Source organism: Dendrobium catenatum, unplaced genomic scaffold, assembly GCF_001605985.2.
Source record: "Dendrobium catenatum unplaced genomic scaffold, ASM160598v2 fragScaff_scaffold_716, whole genome shotgun sequence".
NCBI lineage: Eukaryota > Viridiplantae > Streptophyta > Magnoliopsida > Asparagales > Orchidaceae > Dendrobium > Dendrobium catenatum.
The window spans coordinates 13,781,795-13,796,919 of NW_021319178.1; the positions used below are offsets into that span (position 1 = coordinate 13,781,795).

General features: G+C 39.5%; 1 protein-coding gene across 2 annotated transcripts in view; it reads left to right on the forward strand.

Moving 5' to 3' along the window:
* LOC110100807 (calcium-transporting ATPase 3, endoplasmic reticulum-type) overlaps positions 1–15,125 on the forward strand; it is a 137,328-nt gene that overhangs the window by 83,037 nt on the left and 39,166 nt on the right. The gene's annotated exons all lie outside the window — the stretch shown is intronic.

A 15,125-nucleotide genomic window follows, 5' to 3' on the forward strand; every position in this document is an offset into this window, starting at 1 on the left:
TGAAGTTTTAACCTTTACAAGTGGTGTTAGATTTTGGTTATCTATATACTCATGAATATTTTTGTTTGGATTAATAGCAAATGATTTTCCCAATTCTAGATGAGCTTTGAGGCAATCATAATATTTGTGCCAAAAAAATTTACAAGTGATGCAATACAATGGATTGCGTTTCAAATTCAGTCTTTTATCAATATCCATGAGAGGGTGATCCAGTCCAAACATCCTTGTCCAAAGGCAAAGTAACATTCATCTCAACTATTACCCTAGCAACATAAGGCCTACAAAGACATGCAGTAGCAAGATCTCCTTGCAATGTTTTGCTGAAGATAGAACCCAATAAATATAATATTGACTTATGAAAATAGTGTAGTTGAAACCAATGAAAATAAACCTAAACCAGATTGATAGGAGGTTCTATTGATAAGTCAAAGTATGGAGATGACTTTTACATAGGCATCAGATAACTATACACTTAGTCAAAGTGTGTAGACATATATGTAAATACATATGTATATAAAATCTATAAGCCTATATGTACCTTCATATAGACATGCACACATGTATGAATCCGTACTAATATATACTCACTTACAGGTGCACTTACTTGCACCCATACGCAATTGTTGTATGGCTCTTAAATAAAATTCTCACCCTGTTTCAAGAAGAATAATTTAGAGTAGAGAGTTTATGCATGAGATATATTGTCCTCTGAGTATCAGTGGAATGAAGAAAATTTCACATCCCTTTGGCAAAATCTTGGACCATGATGATAGGTCTGAAAATGGTTCGAAGTTGTTACGAATTTGTGTGAGAACATCATTCTTAGAAAGTTATTATTTGATGTATTTGGCCGCATGCATTCATTGAGGAGGCAAAGAGCCATCATAACTGATATATCATCAAAAAATTTCTTGACTAGGCACGAATCTCAAGGAAAATTCTGATTGGGAACTTCCAAAATTAAATATGGAGCCATCCAAACTCTGACTTCAACAAACTTATTGTCGAACTAGATCTCTTGAAAAGCCAAACCCAACAACATCAAATTCGATCCAATCCGAGCCCAAATGAGTCCAAATCAAAGGCCCAAAGCACATTTAGAGGGTTGAAAGCATAAATTGGATAACCAAATGACATTCAAATGTGACATGCTTATATTTGATTCGAATGGCTCGACAAGACGAATCCAACGAACCTAAGATCGCCGAATTCTAACATCATTTTGGCACTCAAATGCATGATATACGGTCTATGATCAAGGGAGTTGATATCCGCCGTCGATTGGAAACACTCCCAACTTGCCTTTGGTCATCTCCCTCCCTATTTACTGTCTATGTCATTCCTAAAAAATTATAAATATCCCCTCATTCTTCACATGGGGGGTGGAGGGAAAAAAGGAGGAATCCACCCGACCATTGACTATGGTCTCTCCGACCAACATCTATAGACTACAGTCTCCCTGACCATCGTCGTCCGATTACGATCCTTCCGACCACCGTCACTTGACTACAGTCTTTCCGACCTCTATCGCTTGCTGAATATGGTCCTTCCGACTAGCATCACCAGACTATGGTTTTTCCGACCTTCGTTGCCCGCCGACTATGACCCTTTCAACCAACATCACCAGACTACGATCCTTCTAACCATCATCTCCTGACTACGATCTCCCCGACCGCCGTCACCCGACTATGGTCCTTTCAACCATCGTCACCTAACTATGATCTTTTCAACCTCCGTCGCCTACCGATTACGATCCTTCCAAACATCGTCACCTGACTACGACCTTTCCAAACTCCATCACCCGCCAACTTCGGTTCTTCTTACCATCGTCATTCGACTACAATCCTTTCGACCACTGTCACTCGACTACAGTATAATACCCGAAATGTTCAAAATGATGTAAGCAAAAAAAAACCTAAATTTTTATTTAGTTTCATTAAAAATCATACGGTTCATTTGAACATTTTGATAAAGTAAGTGTGAATTATTGAACCAATTAGATCTTATGTCACTAACTGTTAATTAATTTAAGGTACTTTAATTTTATAACTAGAAATTAGTCATTTATCTATTCCTATCACTGTAGCTAGGGTTGTAGCTATGACATATAGCTAGGCATTCAATCATTACTTTACATATTCTTTTTACTGTAGCCATGACATTAAGCTATGCATGCAATGGTCTGATTTCCTGATGCAGGAAATCAACGGCTATGGCCAAATCTGAGTGAATTAGTGGAATTAGGAATGAATTTTATATTACTTAGTGGAACTGTTGTTATAACTTAGTGGGAAACAATTAGAGCAATTCATTCTCACTCCTTCCACGCATCCCTTTTCACGGCATTTCCTTGGAAGTTAACCGGCTGCTATGCCGAGAGCAGCCGACAGAGGAAAAACGGGGAGCTGGAGAGCCAGGGCTGAAGTGGGTTGTTAAGGAAATCACAGGTAATCTTAGAAATCAAAATCAGTAGACTTAAGTAGTTGCTAAACTCAATATTTGTTGGATCTAATGTGTGTAGAGATTTGTAATGGTGGAATCAATGAGAGTATTTGTTGATATGTGAAAGATTTCAATGTTAACAGAAGATAGAAATCGTGATGCTAAAATGAGATGTGCTTTCTTAAATTAAATACTATTACTGCTAAAGGCATTACAATTAAATAATATAACTGATTTCAATTAACTATTTTAATTGAAATCAGCAAGAAATAGAATTAAAAAAGTGGGCATCAAAGAAGGAAAGGAGAAGTGAAGAAAGAATTTTTGGAGAGAAAAGAAGTTAGATTGAATGAGAAGGAACTTGATTGAGGTAAAGTTTGTAAGATTTCATATTGTTTAATTTATTTTAATTGTTTATCTATATGCATTTATTAGAATGAAGAAAATTATGTTTTAGGTTGTATATCAATGGAAAAGAAATCGGAATACTTTAGGTGAACCAGTTTACCTAACTGTCCTGGAAGACGAGGTGAGATACCAAACGATGCATAGAAAATAATAAAATTTTATACATTGGCAAATGCATATCTGTTATATTTATGATTGCATTATTTCAATTTATGTCACTTATTCATATATGTGAATTTTTGATATGATTATGAAAATGGGCATGAATGAAAGAGAGTATAAAGTGATTTAAGGCATATATTGGGAATAAGCCCGCACCAGTAATTGCGAAAGAACTGACGAGGTATGCATACCCTCTCAGTTCTGGAATTAAGATCCAACCTTGAATGAGAGAGCGGGTTTAATTCTAAAAGTTGGGAATCTAGACCCAACCTTAAATATGAAAGCTGAAAGGGTGCAGAAGCTTATAACCATCATATGACTTGCTTAAAGATGTTGAAGAATGAACAAGATGGAAAGTAATTATGCATCTCTTATGATCAGTTTGTAATTTACTTTTTAAATTAATGGTTAGCAATGCTGTTATTATTTCTTATACATTGCTTGTGTATTTCATTGGGTCATAGCTCATTAGTAGTGGTTGTACTGCAGGAAAGGGGAAAGAGCCCGTAGGGCACTAGAGGGGTGACTATCTTTCTGTTGATGTACATATTTTTTTTTTGGTGTACATAGAGGTTCTAGTGTAAGCTATACAAAGACTTTTGGGTATGTAAGTAAAGTTTAAACGTTTTAGTAGAGCTTTGTATTTACATTGTTTATATTTGATGTTGCTTGAGGTACATTACATGCTTCCTTTTATTGTGGAGTTTGATATGTTGAAGTATTAGGAGATTCTAAATAGATTTTTTTTCCTTCTCTGTTATACTCCAATTTGATTGTTAGATGGTGAGCCAAACTGAGGTGTGACAGAAATTGGTATCAGAGCCTAAATTAAAATAAAATGGAAGCATGATTGGATTTAGACAATAAAGTAGGATGTGATAATGAATTTGTTGTATACAAAGCTATAGGTTGAATTAAGGGTGAATAAAACTATGCATGCATTCATGTTCAGGATAAACATACTGACGCCGGGTTATAGGCACGCTTCACAGTTGTCTATTCCAGCTATACAACTTCAGTTTATGTTATATTCGTTTTAGTTTCTTTTCTTTCCTCTGTATTGTCATTAATATACCTGCCGATTGTATAAATACGTGTAGTCATGGATTAATAAAGGGAGGTTGATTGTTTTGGAATTATATTTCCTTTTCGGTGATGCTTCTGTATCCTGACAACCGTCAGGTGGTGAATTGAGCATTGTTATTCTGTATCCTGGAGACTCCAGCGACGGGGCCCTGTGCTTGCCTTGGGTCCGTTCTCTGCTTCCTCTCAGGTGGTGGTGTTCTTAGGTGATTCTTGACTTCAAGAATGTGACTTATCTAGTGGTGAAATGATACAGTGAAGCATCCAATTGAATTCTCAATTGTATCGCTTCTCTGGTTGGCGTTCCGTTATTCTCAAGACCGCGACATTTTCCTCAGTCCGGTGTCAACAGGTATCAGAGCCGGCAAGATGCCGCCTCGTCGAAACGCACAGCGACCGGTACAAGAAGTCCTGATCGAGGATTTACAGCGAGAGATAGCCCAATTGCAACAGCGATTAACTCAGGTCGAACAACGAGAACCATCGGTTCATCCAAACGAAGAGGATGATGTGAATCCTTTTCGTCAAGATAGCTCCAGTGACGAGGAAGTTGACAGAAGAACGGTCGGAAGGACTAACAGAAGGTTAGCTCATGATTGTGGAATCAAAATAGAACTTCCTAATTTCGACGGACGTATGGATCCTGATGAGTTCATCGGGTGGTTACAAACCGTTGAGCGTGTTCTTGAATTTAAAGAAATACCTGCTGATCGCATTGTTAAATTAGTAGCGATCAAGCTCAAACGGGAGGCCTCGCTTTGGTGGGAAAACTTGAAGAGAACAAGAAATCGTGAAGGTCAGAATAAAATCAATTCTTGGACAAAGATGAAGAGGGAAATGCAACGTAAATACATCCCGAAACAGTATAAACCAGAGCTATTTCTGAAATTTACTCAACTTCAACAACAACAAATGACTGTGGAAGAGTACATAGCTGAATTTGAGCAACTCTCCATTAAGTGTGATCTCACCGAACCTGAAGAACATACGATCGCACGTTTCTTAGGAGGATTGCATCCAACCATCGCCAACATTGTTCAACTGCAACCTTATTGGACCTTGCAGGATGTGAGTAGTTTGGCTTTGAAGGTGGAGAAACAGCAAATGCGGGCCAAGAAGTACAATAATAAGAGTCCAATACTAGAAGTCGTGACTGATAAAGATGTTAGAGTCAATAAATCTGCTGCCAGCACAAGTAAATCTGCCGAAGAACATCCGCCCCGGGGATCGTTTCGTACAAACCAATCTACTACGACACTCCCGGCACGTAAGTGTTTTAAGTGCCAAGGTTTTGGACATATAGCCTCTAATTGTCCTAATCGCCGGGTGGTCACATTAATTGAGGAACCAGATGGAGAAGAACTAGCCAATGTGGTAGCTGATGAAGAAATTCCTGTCGAATCTGCCTATTTGCCAGGTGATGAAGGCAATCTGCTTGTTTTAAAATCTGTGTTGAATCTCCATAAAGAGGATTCTTGGTTACGGCATAGTATTTTCCGGACTACGTGCACTGTTCAAGACCGAGTGTGTAGTGTGATAGTGGATAGCGGTAGCTGCGAAAATGTCGTAGCCGCACTCATGGTGGACAAATTACACCTGAATACTACAGACCATCCCACACCATATGCCCTTTCCTGAATCCAGAAGCAGGCGGAGGTACAGGTAGACAAACAATGTTTGGTGAGCTTTTCTATCGGTCACTTCAAAGATAAGGTCTTATGCGACGTCGTGCCTATGGATGCCTGCCATCTCTTATTGGGCCGACCATGGCAGTATGACAAAGGAACTATCCACAACGGCACTACCAATACGTATTCATTCTTGCATAATAAGCAGAAAATTGTGTTATTACCCTCCCCGGTTAAAACAGTAAGTGAAACCTCCATATCAACCGTGTGTAACAGAAATCTGTTTATGCAAGAAATGCGGATAGCACCGCATGGACTATTCCTTCTTGTGTTGGAAGAAAACCATCCCCAGTCAATAGTGCCCGAAGTACTTTAACCTCTACTTCAAATGTATGATGATGTGTTAGTTCAAGAAGTTCCTGCAGGACTGCCACCCTTGAGGGATATACAACATCAGATCGAACTCATACCTGGATCGGTTCTTCCCAACCGGCCAGCATACAAGATCCGCCCTGATGAACATTTAGAGATGCAACATCAAGTAGCTGAACTGATTGCGAAGGGATTCATTCGCCCCAGTGCCAGTCCGTGTGCGGTTCCCGCTCTCTTGGTTCCAAAGAAAGATTGGACTTTTCGTATGTGTATAGACAGTCGCTCTATTAATAAAATCACGATAAAGTATCGATTCCCGATTCCAAGAGTAGACGATCTCTTCGATCAACTTCATGTAGCTGTAATTTTTTCCAAAATTGACTTAAGGAGTGGATACCACCAAATCCGGGTGCGACCGGGAGACGAGTGGAAAACCGCGTTTAAAACGCGAGAAGGCTTATATGAATGAACAATGGTGCCATTCGGTCTATCAAACGCACCTAGTACCTTTATGCGACTGATGAACCAAGTGTTCCAACCACTTCTGAACAAGTGTGTGGTTGTATACTTTGACGACATCCTTGTGTACAGTTCCACGGTAGAAGAGCACTTTTCACATTTGAAAAAGGTATTTGATATCCTTCGTGAACAACAATTGTTTGCCAACCCACTGAAGTGTCACTACATGACAGACAAAATTTCATTTCTGGGTTTCATCATTTCATCACAAGGCGTGGAAGCTGATCCCGTGAAGATTGATGCTATCGTTCACTGGCCAACACCCCAATCGGCTACGGAAGTTCGCCAATTTCATGGCTTAGCCTCCTTTTACAGGCGGTTCATCCAAAATTTTAGTTCTATAGCAGCGCCCCTCACTGAGTTACTCAAAACTGAGAAATTTCAGTGGACTCCAACTGCCGAACTTAGTTTTGAACAGCTTAAGCAAGCTGTTTCGACGGCTCCTGTTCTGTCATTACCAGATTTCAAGGAGATATTCGAGTTAGATTGTGATGCATCTAACTTGGGAATCGGCGCAGTGCTTAGCCAAAAAGGCCATCCCATTGCATTTTTTAGCGAAAAATTCAGTGATGCCCGGAGGAAGTACTCAGTTTATGACAAAGAATTTTATGCAGTTTTTCGAGCCTTGCACCATTGGGATCATTACCTGCTACCCCATGAGTTCATTCTCTTCTCCGATCACGAGGCCTTACGCTTCCTAAATAGCCAAAAGAAATTAAAAGGTCGTCATGCTGCTTGGGTAGAGTATTTGAGTGCCTTTCATTTCGTTCTAAAGCATAAGTTAGAGAAGTGCAACCAAGTTGCTGATGCCCTTAGTAGGCGTTTGACCTTAATTCAAGCCTTGCAAGCCAAAGTTACAGGGTTTGACTTGCTCAACGAATTATATCCGAAAGATCCTGATTTCGGAATTCTGTGGAGTAAATGCCAGAACGGTCTCTATCAGTTATATCACAGAGAACATGATCAACTCTTTTATGGCAACAAATTATGTATTCCGCAAGGTTCTACAAGACTCGTTCTTATCAGTGAATGCCACGAAGCAGGTATTGCAGGTCATTTCGGGAGAGATAAAACTCTTGCTTCAGTCAAAGAGCATTTCTTTTGGCCACTCCTTGCTCGGGATGTAGTTGTCGAGTTTGTATAGTAGCTAAGACTCATGGTCAGAAGTTGGGGTTGTATACGCCCTTACCAATTCCTGAAGGACCTTGGGTTGAAGTCAGTATCGACTTTGTGCTCGGCCTACCGCGTACACAAAGGAACAAGGATTCAATTATGGTTGTGGTGGACCGATTTTCCAAGATGGTTCATTTTGTACCATGTAACAAAACATTAGATGCAACTCATGTCGCCGATTTATATTTCAAAGAAGTTGTGCGCCTACATGGTATATCGAAGACCATCACCTCGGATCGCGACGTCAAATTTCTAAGTCACTTTTGGAAGACTTTGTGGGGCAAATTAGGTACCAAGCTTCAATTCAGTTCTACCGCCCATCCTCAAATGGATGGACAAACGGAAACTGTCAACAGGAGTCTGGGCAATCTACTCCGGTGTTTTGTGGGCAAAAATCTAAGACAATGGGATCTAATTCTGCCGCAAATTGAATTTTCTTTCAACAGATCAGTAAATCAGGCAACCGGACATACTCCCTTCCAGGTAGCTTATGGCCATAACCCCTTAACTCCTACTGATTTAATTCCTCAGGTATGCACGGAACAATTTAGCACCGATGGAGCTCAGAGGACCAAAGAGATACAACGATTGCATAAAGAAGTACAAGAGCTCATTCATAAGCATAACCAGAAGTGTCAAACGGCTGCAAACAAATCTCGGCGAGACGTTCAATTCAAGGAGGGCGATCAAGTCTGGATCCGACTTCGAAAAGAGCGGTTTCCCATTGGTGCCTTCGGTAAACTTAAGCCGAAAGCTGACGGTCCATTCAGAATTATCAAGAAAATCAACAATAATGCATATCAGCTTGCTCTGCCTGGCGATTATAACGTGTCTGCCACCTTCAATGTAGCTGATCTATCGCCTTACTTTGAACTTGAAGTTCTTTCTACCCCGGGAGAATGACGCCGGGCTATAGGCACGCTTCACAGTTGTCTATTCCAGCTATACAACTTCAGTTTATGTTATATTCGTTTTAGTTTCTTTTCTTTCCTCTGTATTGCAATTAGTATACCTGCCGATTGTATAAATACGTGTAGTCATGGATTAATAAAGGGAGGTTGATTGTTTTGGAATTATATTTTCTTTTCGGTGATGCTTCTGTATCCTGACAACCGTCAGGTGGTGAATTGAGCATTGTTATTCTGTATCCTGGAGACTCCAGCGACGGGGCCCTGTGCTTGCCTTGGGTCCATTCTCTGCTTCCTCTCAGGTGGTGGTGTTCTTAGGTGATTCTTGACTTCAAGAATGTGACTTATCTAGTGGTGAAATGATACAGTGAAGCATCCAATTGAATTCTCAATTGTATCGCTTCTCTGGTTGGCGTTCCGTTATTCTCAAGACCGCGACATTTTCCTTAGTCCGGTGTCACATACCTGTATAATAGGCCTATTTACTACTTTTAAAATGATTATATTTATTACTATGAGCATATATTACATGAATTATTGCTATGCATACAGATAATTATGTCTGAGGAGTTGCCAGAAAGAATGACTGGTTAGTCATCTAGGCCTGATACAGAAACAGGAAGGAATGAGGAAAATAAGTCTAAGGAACTTCACGATATTGTTCATTTGATCTCACAAGTGGTAGATAAAATGACATCTATGGAGAAATCTTCTACTAGTGGTGGATCCAGATCTGAAAGTGATAGTGAAGTGGTTTAAACGTTTTAGTAGAGCTCTGTATTTACATTGTTTATATTTGATGTTACTTGAGGTACATTACATGCTTTCTTTTATTGTGGAGTTTGATATGTTGAAGTATTAGGAGAGTCTAAATAGATTTTTTTTCCTTCTTTGTTATACTCCAATTTGATTGTTAGATGGTGAGCCAAACTGGGGTGTGACATACAGTCTTTCGACCTTTGTCGCCCACCTACTACAGTCTCTCTAGCCAATATCTCTAGACTATGATCTCCTCGACCATCGTCATCGGACTATAGTCATTTTGGCCACCACCACCCAACTAAAGTCTTTTCGACCTCTGCCACCCGTCGACTACGGTCCTTACGACCACTGTCACTTGACTACAATCTGACCTCCATCCCTGTCGACTACGGTCCTTCCAACCACCATCACTCGACTGCGGTATTTTCGACCTCCACTGCTCACCGACTACGGTCATTCCGGCCATCGTCCCTCGACTACGGTCTTTTTGATCTCGATATCCAGCTCACTACGGTCTCCTCGGCCGACATCTCTAGCTGACTATGGTCCTTCCGACCACGTTCACCCGACTACGGTCTTTGACCTTCGTCGCCAGCCGACTACAGTCCTTTTGATCACCGTCACTTGACTACGGTCTTTTAGACCTCGATCACCCGCCAGCCACGGTCCTTGCAACCACTGACGCCCGACTACGGTCTTTCCGACCTCCGTCAGCTGACTACGATCCTTCCGACCACCGTTGCCTGACTATAGTCCTTCTGACCTACATCACTCGCCGACTATGGTCCTGCTGACCAAATGAACATGTCAACACTGATTCTTCCAACTTTCACTATGTCATGCACTCTATATAATGTATATTAGCTACATCGAGGCAAGGCCTTCCCCCCAAGGAAGGGCCTCATTTGTAATCAACTGTAAACACTAGTAGATTCATTTAAACTGGGAAAAGCGCCGTGGTTATCCCCCTTTTCAATAGTTTTCATGTAAAAACTCTAGTGTCTTATATGAACGTTGTATACCTCAATCTTTCATCTGTTTGTGTGTTGGATCTTCGTACAAAATTAAGACATTAAAATTTATATTTATCTACTGCTGCAAATATTCCAGGACACAACAATAACTATGTTTTTTATAGGATCCCATGAGAAAATAAGAAGCCTGAGATCACACATTGAGTTTGGTAGAATGCCAATCGTGGAAGAGGGTTTTGATGTAGCAAAGGGGTCAAATCATGAACCTTGGCTCTTGGGTTGCTGGTTACCTCTCGGTTTGAGCTTGGCTGCTCGGTTTTTGGCTGGTTTTTGGAAGCTGCTATGTTCTAGCTCATTAATGCTGAGATTAATGAACAAATTCAGGTTCATTCCCCCCTCTTCCCTTCTCTGTGACCCTTCAATTTTCCCCTCCTGGTTCCTTTCCCCTTGTAGCTGCCCGTTCCGGTTCCCTTTTGGTCATTCCTTCTCCTTTGGTTGTCTATTCCGGTCTCCTGTGGTGTCCGTTCCTTCCCCCTTGTGGCTGCCTATTCCAATGGTGCTCGTTCTTGTTTCCCGTGGTTGGTTCCTTCCGGTTCCCTGTGTGGCTCTTCGGCTGCTGCTTCTAGATAGCCCCTTAACCTTCTATTTCCCTTGTTTTAATTGGTTTAAATGGGGGTATTTTGGGCTATTTTGCTGCCCCATTTCCCCTATAAATATGTGATATTTTGTAAGCAAAAAGAGTGTTGTGTGAGTGATTTTTGGAGCCAAAACCTGCGGTTTTTCTTGGAATAGCTTGCGAGCTTGTTCAATTTCTCTTCTCTCCTTGGGAAAGCTTGCGAGCTTGTCTTCTCCTTCGTCTCGATTTCTTACCTCTTTCTCTCTGCAAGTTCGACGCCATTTGTTTCTTTCTTCTCGACAAATGAAGAGCAGTTTTAGGTATTTCTAGGTTCTAAGTTTGTAAACGTCGTATTATAAAAGTTAAGCGTGTTTGCGCCTTATTTTGTGTATTTTTTTATTTTCCTAGGAAGTCTTTTTAGTATGCTTGCATAATTAGGGTCTTCCTAATTTTTTGCTTGCATCAATTTGGTATCAGAGCCTAGGTTGGGATTTTCCTAGGTTTCTCTTTTTTTTAAAGTGTTTAGAAAAGTGGAAAAAGACAAAAATTTTGTGTCAGTAGTGGAAGAAAATTAGCCAGAAGATCTTGAAATCCCAATTCCAATGGGCAGATGGATTTCGTCGGAAGGAAGTCCAATCGATCCTCTACAAAATGAATTATACCAACTATAGATAAAGATGCATGTGTACGAAAAATTATGTGAAGAAAAAGAAACTTTTGCATGAACAATTCAAACAAGAACGAGAGATGATTTTGAAGAAGTATGCGGGAAAGATTCGAGAATTAGATGCACCTCCTTTGTCTCGCGGGATAAATCTAAAACATCATCATCAGGAGATGAGCTCTTTCAACTGGGAAGAATCTGATGTGGGCAAGGGAGGGGGGGGGGTCAAATCATGAGCCTTGGCTCTTGGGCTGCTGGTTGCCTCTCGGTTTGAGCTTGGCTTCTCAGTTTTTGGATGGTTTTTGGAAGCTGCTATGTTCTAGCTCATAAATGCTGAGATTAATGAGCAAATTCAGGTTTATTCCCCCTTCTTCCCTTCTCAGTGACCTTTCGGTTTTCCCCTCTTGGCTCCTTTTCCCGTGGCTGGTTCCTTCCCCCTTGTGGCTGCCTGTTCCTGTTCCCCTTTGGTTGCCTGTTGCGGTCTCCTGTGGTGTCTGTACCTTCCCCCTTGTGGCTGCCTATTCCGGTGGTGCCCGATCCTGTCTCCTGTGGCTGGTTCCTTCCGGTTCCCTGTGTGGCTCTTCGGCTGCTGCTTCTGGACAACCCCTTGTTCTTCTATTTCCCTTGTTTTAATTGGTTTAAATGGGGGAGTAAACAGCCAGATGACCCAGCTGAAAATATCACTCCCCTTGGCCTTCCGGTTTCCTGAAAATATCGCGACCCAGCTGGAGGCTTTAATTAATGAGGTGGGAGTAAATGGTCAGACGACAGTTGTTTAAATTTTTTTCTACTAACTATTTTCAATGCATTGAAAGAGACGCTAAAGCCTCAAAATTTTGAAGTAAAATGCTATAAATTCCTTTCTCTTGAAGCGTTGCGCCTACGATAAACGTTCTCTCATTTTCTACTCATTGAAATTAATCGAATAATTATATGTGAATGTTTTATAAATAAAAGAGTAGGTTAGAACTCAGTGAGTATGTCATTTTTCTAAGTTACAGTAATATAATGCCTTTGGAATAATACACATGCTCATTTTAAATATAATGTAATTCTATTTAAAATTCATTTTGGTTATGACTATCAATATTATGCATACCTATACGTGTCACATATGTTATATCATTATTCTTTCTATACATAATACAACCGTCACAGAAGACACCATTTAAAATAGTACCAATGAAGGTACTTCCTTTTCCGTAACTTTTTCCATTTTCTTTTCCCTATCCTTTTTTGTAATTTTTCATAACATTTTCCATTTGCGCATGTGGGTACATTGCATCCCCAGTCAGTATCATAAGGGGGTGTACTCTATTAGTCAACATTCACATGCAAGCATTTCTATTAAATAACTTTATTTGCATACTATATATCATTTCATATCATTTCAATATAAGACATGTGCAAATCATTTAAGAATTTTCTACAATATATATAATGAATAATATGATGACTATCAAAACTTCAATATGACCATTCATTGAAATATGATATGAAAATTTTACAATAATTATTAACCAGAAAGTATTGATTTATTCAATGCAGTCAATTAGAGAAAATAAAAATATTACTACAAGAATAGGAACATTAGTACTCTCCTCGAAATGGATGTCTTCAAAATTTGCTTTTGTCATCTCTTTATCATCGTCGTCATAATACCTATATAAATTCATTCTCATTATTATTCCTTATAATTTTTTTGTTACTCGAAATATTCTCTAATTCTAATATTTAAAATTTACTCCCATAAATTTATAAATCTAATAATTAATATCTGAAATATTATATATATATATATATATAGCTCTTGAATTTAATTAATTCTCCTCGCTTTATCATTTAAATATGCATAAAAAATCATAATTTAGCTATTATTAATTTCTAAAACTAATTAAATATGCTCTCATTTTTCTATATGAATTATTTTTAACTCAAATTATTTGCTATTCAAAAATCTAATTTATGATTTAATATAATATAAGCTTAATTCATTCCTTATCTAGTTTAAAATCTGATATACGAATTAAATTACGCTCTTATAAAAAAGAATAACAGGACAATTTAAAATAAGATGAAAATTTTAGTAATGCTAGTTGCATAAATAGCAAAAAAAAAAAAAAATTCACCGTTTAACAAGAAAGATTAACAGGACAATTTGTGCTTTGGCATGCTGTTACAAGAAAGATTAACAAAATTTTAGTAACGCGGCTGTGCTTTGGCATGCGGTTACAAGAAAGATTAACATGACAATTTAAAATAAGAACAAAATTTTAGTAATGTTAGTTGCATAAATAGCAAAAAAATCTACCGTTTAACAACTAAAAAGTTCACCTCGAGTTCCCCTCACTTTCACTCTTGATGGTGGAGTCAATGGGAGAATAATTTCAGCAAACCTAAAGATGCCTCATAAAGAAAGAGAATGCCTACAGCTTTACCCATTGAACAATTAGCTGGAGGGGAAGAAGTTGGTGGATGTTCGATAACTCTCAACTGTCTAGAGATTTGGTGTTCTTCGATAGCAGACGTCAAGGTGAAAAGGATTCGGTCGACGTAGTCATTGACGATGTCGTCGATCTCTAAGTTGAGGTTGAAGAAGGGAGATCAGAGAATATCCACTCGTCCTTGAGAATCGTACACGAAGCCGTGATCTCTTCCAGGATCGTCCATTCATGACGAGGAGGCCGGTTTGTGAAGCTTAAATCTTGGAGGTGTATGAAGTAGTGGAGAAGAGAAGAAATGATGGTAGGGGAGAGTGGGAAATTTCGGCTAAGGCTAAAGGATTAGGCCTCTTGGAATTTTGGCTTTTATTTTAGGTGGGGGAAAGGTAATCAATTAAAATATGAATTTAATTTCAATTTTTTTTGTAAGTGGAAAAGGAGGGAGTATTTGAAATTCAAATCTCCCTTAATGGGGGATTATCTAAGTGAGAGTGGAGAGAGGGGGCCGGCGGCTTAAATGAGGGATTAAGGGGTTTTAATTAATAGGGGGGGATTAATTGGAGAGAGAAAAGGAGAGGGAGGGGGCCAGCCAAAGGAAGAGGGAGAAAGGGTGTCCACATTCGATGTATGTGGACCCTTGCTTTAATTGTTGATTGGAGAGTCAAATCTGAATTAATTTCAGATTTAAGGTGATTAAGGGAGGTTGCCTAAATTAGATTTATCAATTAGGAAAGAACTTAAAATTCAAATATATTTGAATTCAAATTAAGAAACTCTCCAAATCAATACTTTGGATAATTTAGGAAAGTGATTAGGAGGCAATTTGAATTTGAAATCAAGGACTGTGGACTAGGTAGGCCGGCGACTAGGGATGAGATTGGGCAGGCCGACGGCTAAGGGAGAGGTGGGTCTTGGGTTCAGTGGGGGAGGGGCTTGGTGGTGAGGCTTGGGCCATGTGTTGGGTGGGAGAAGG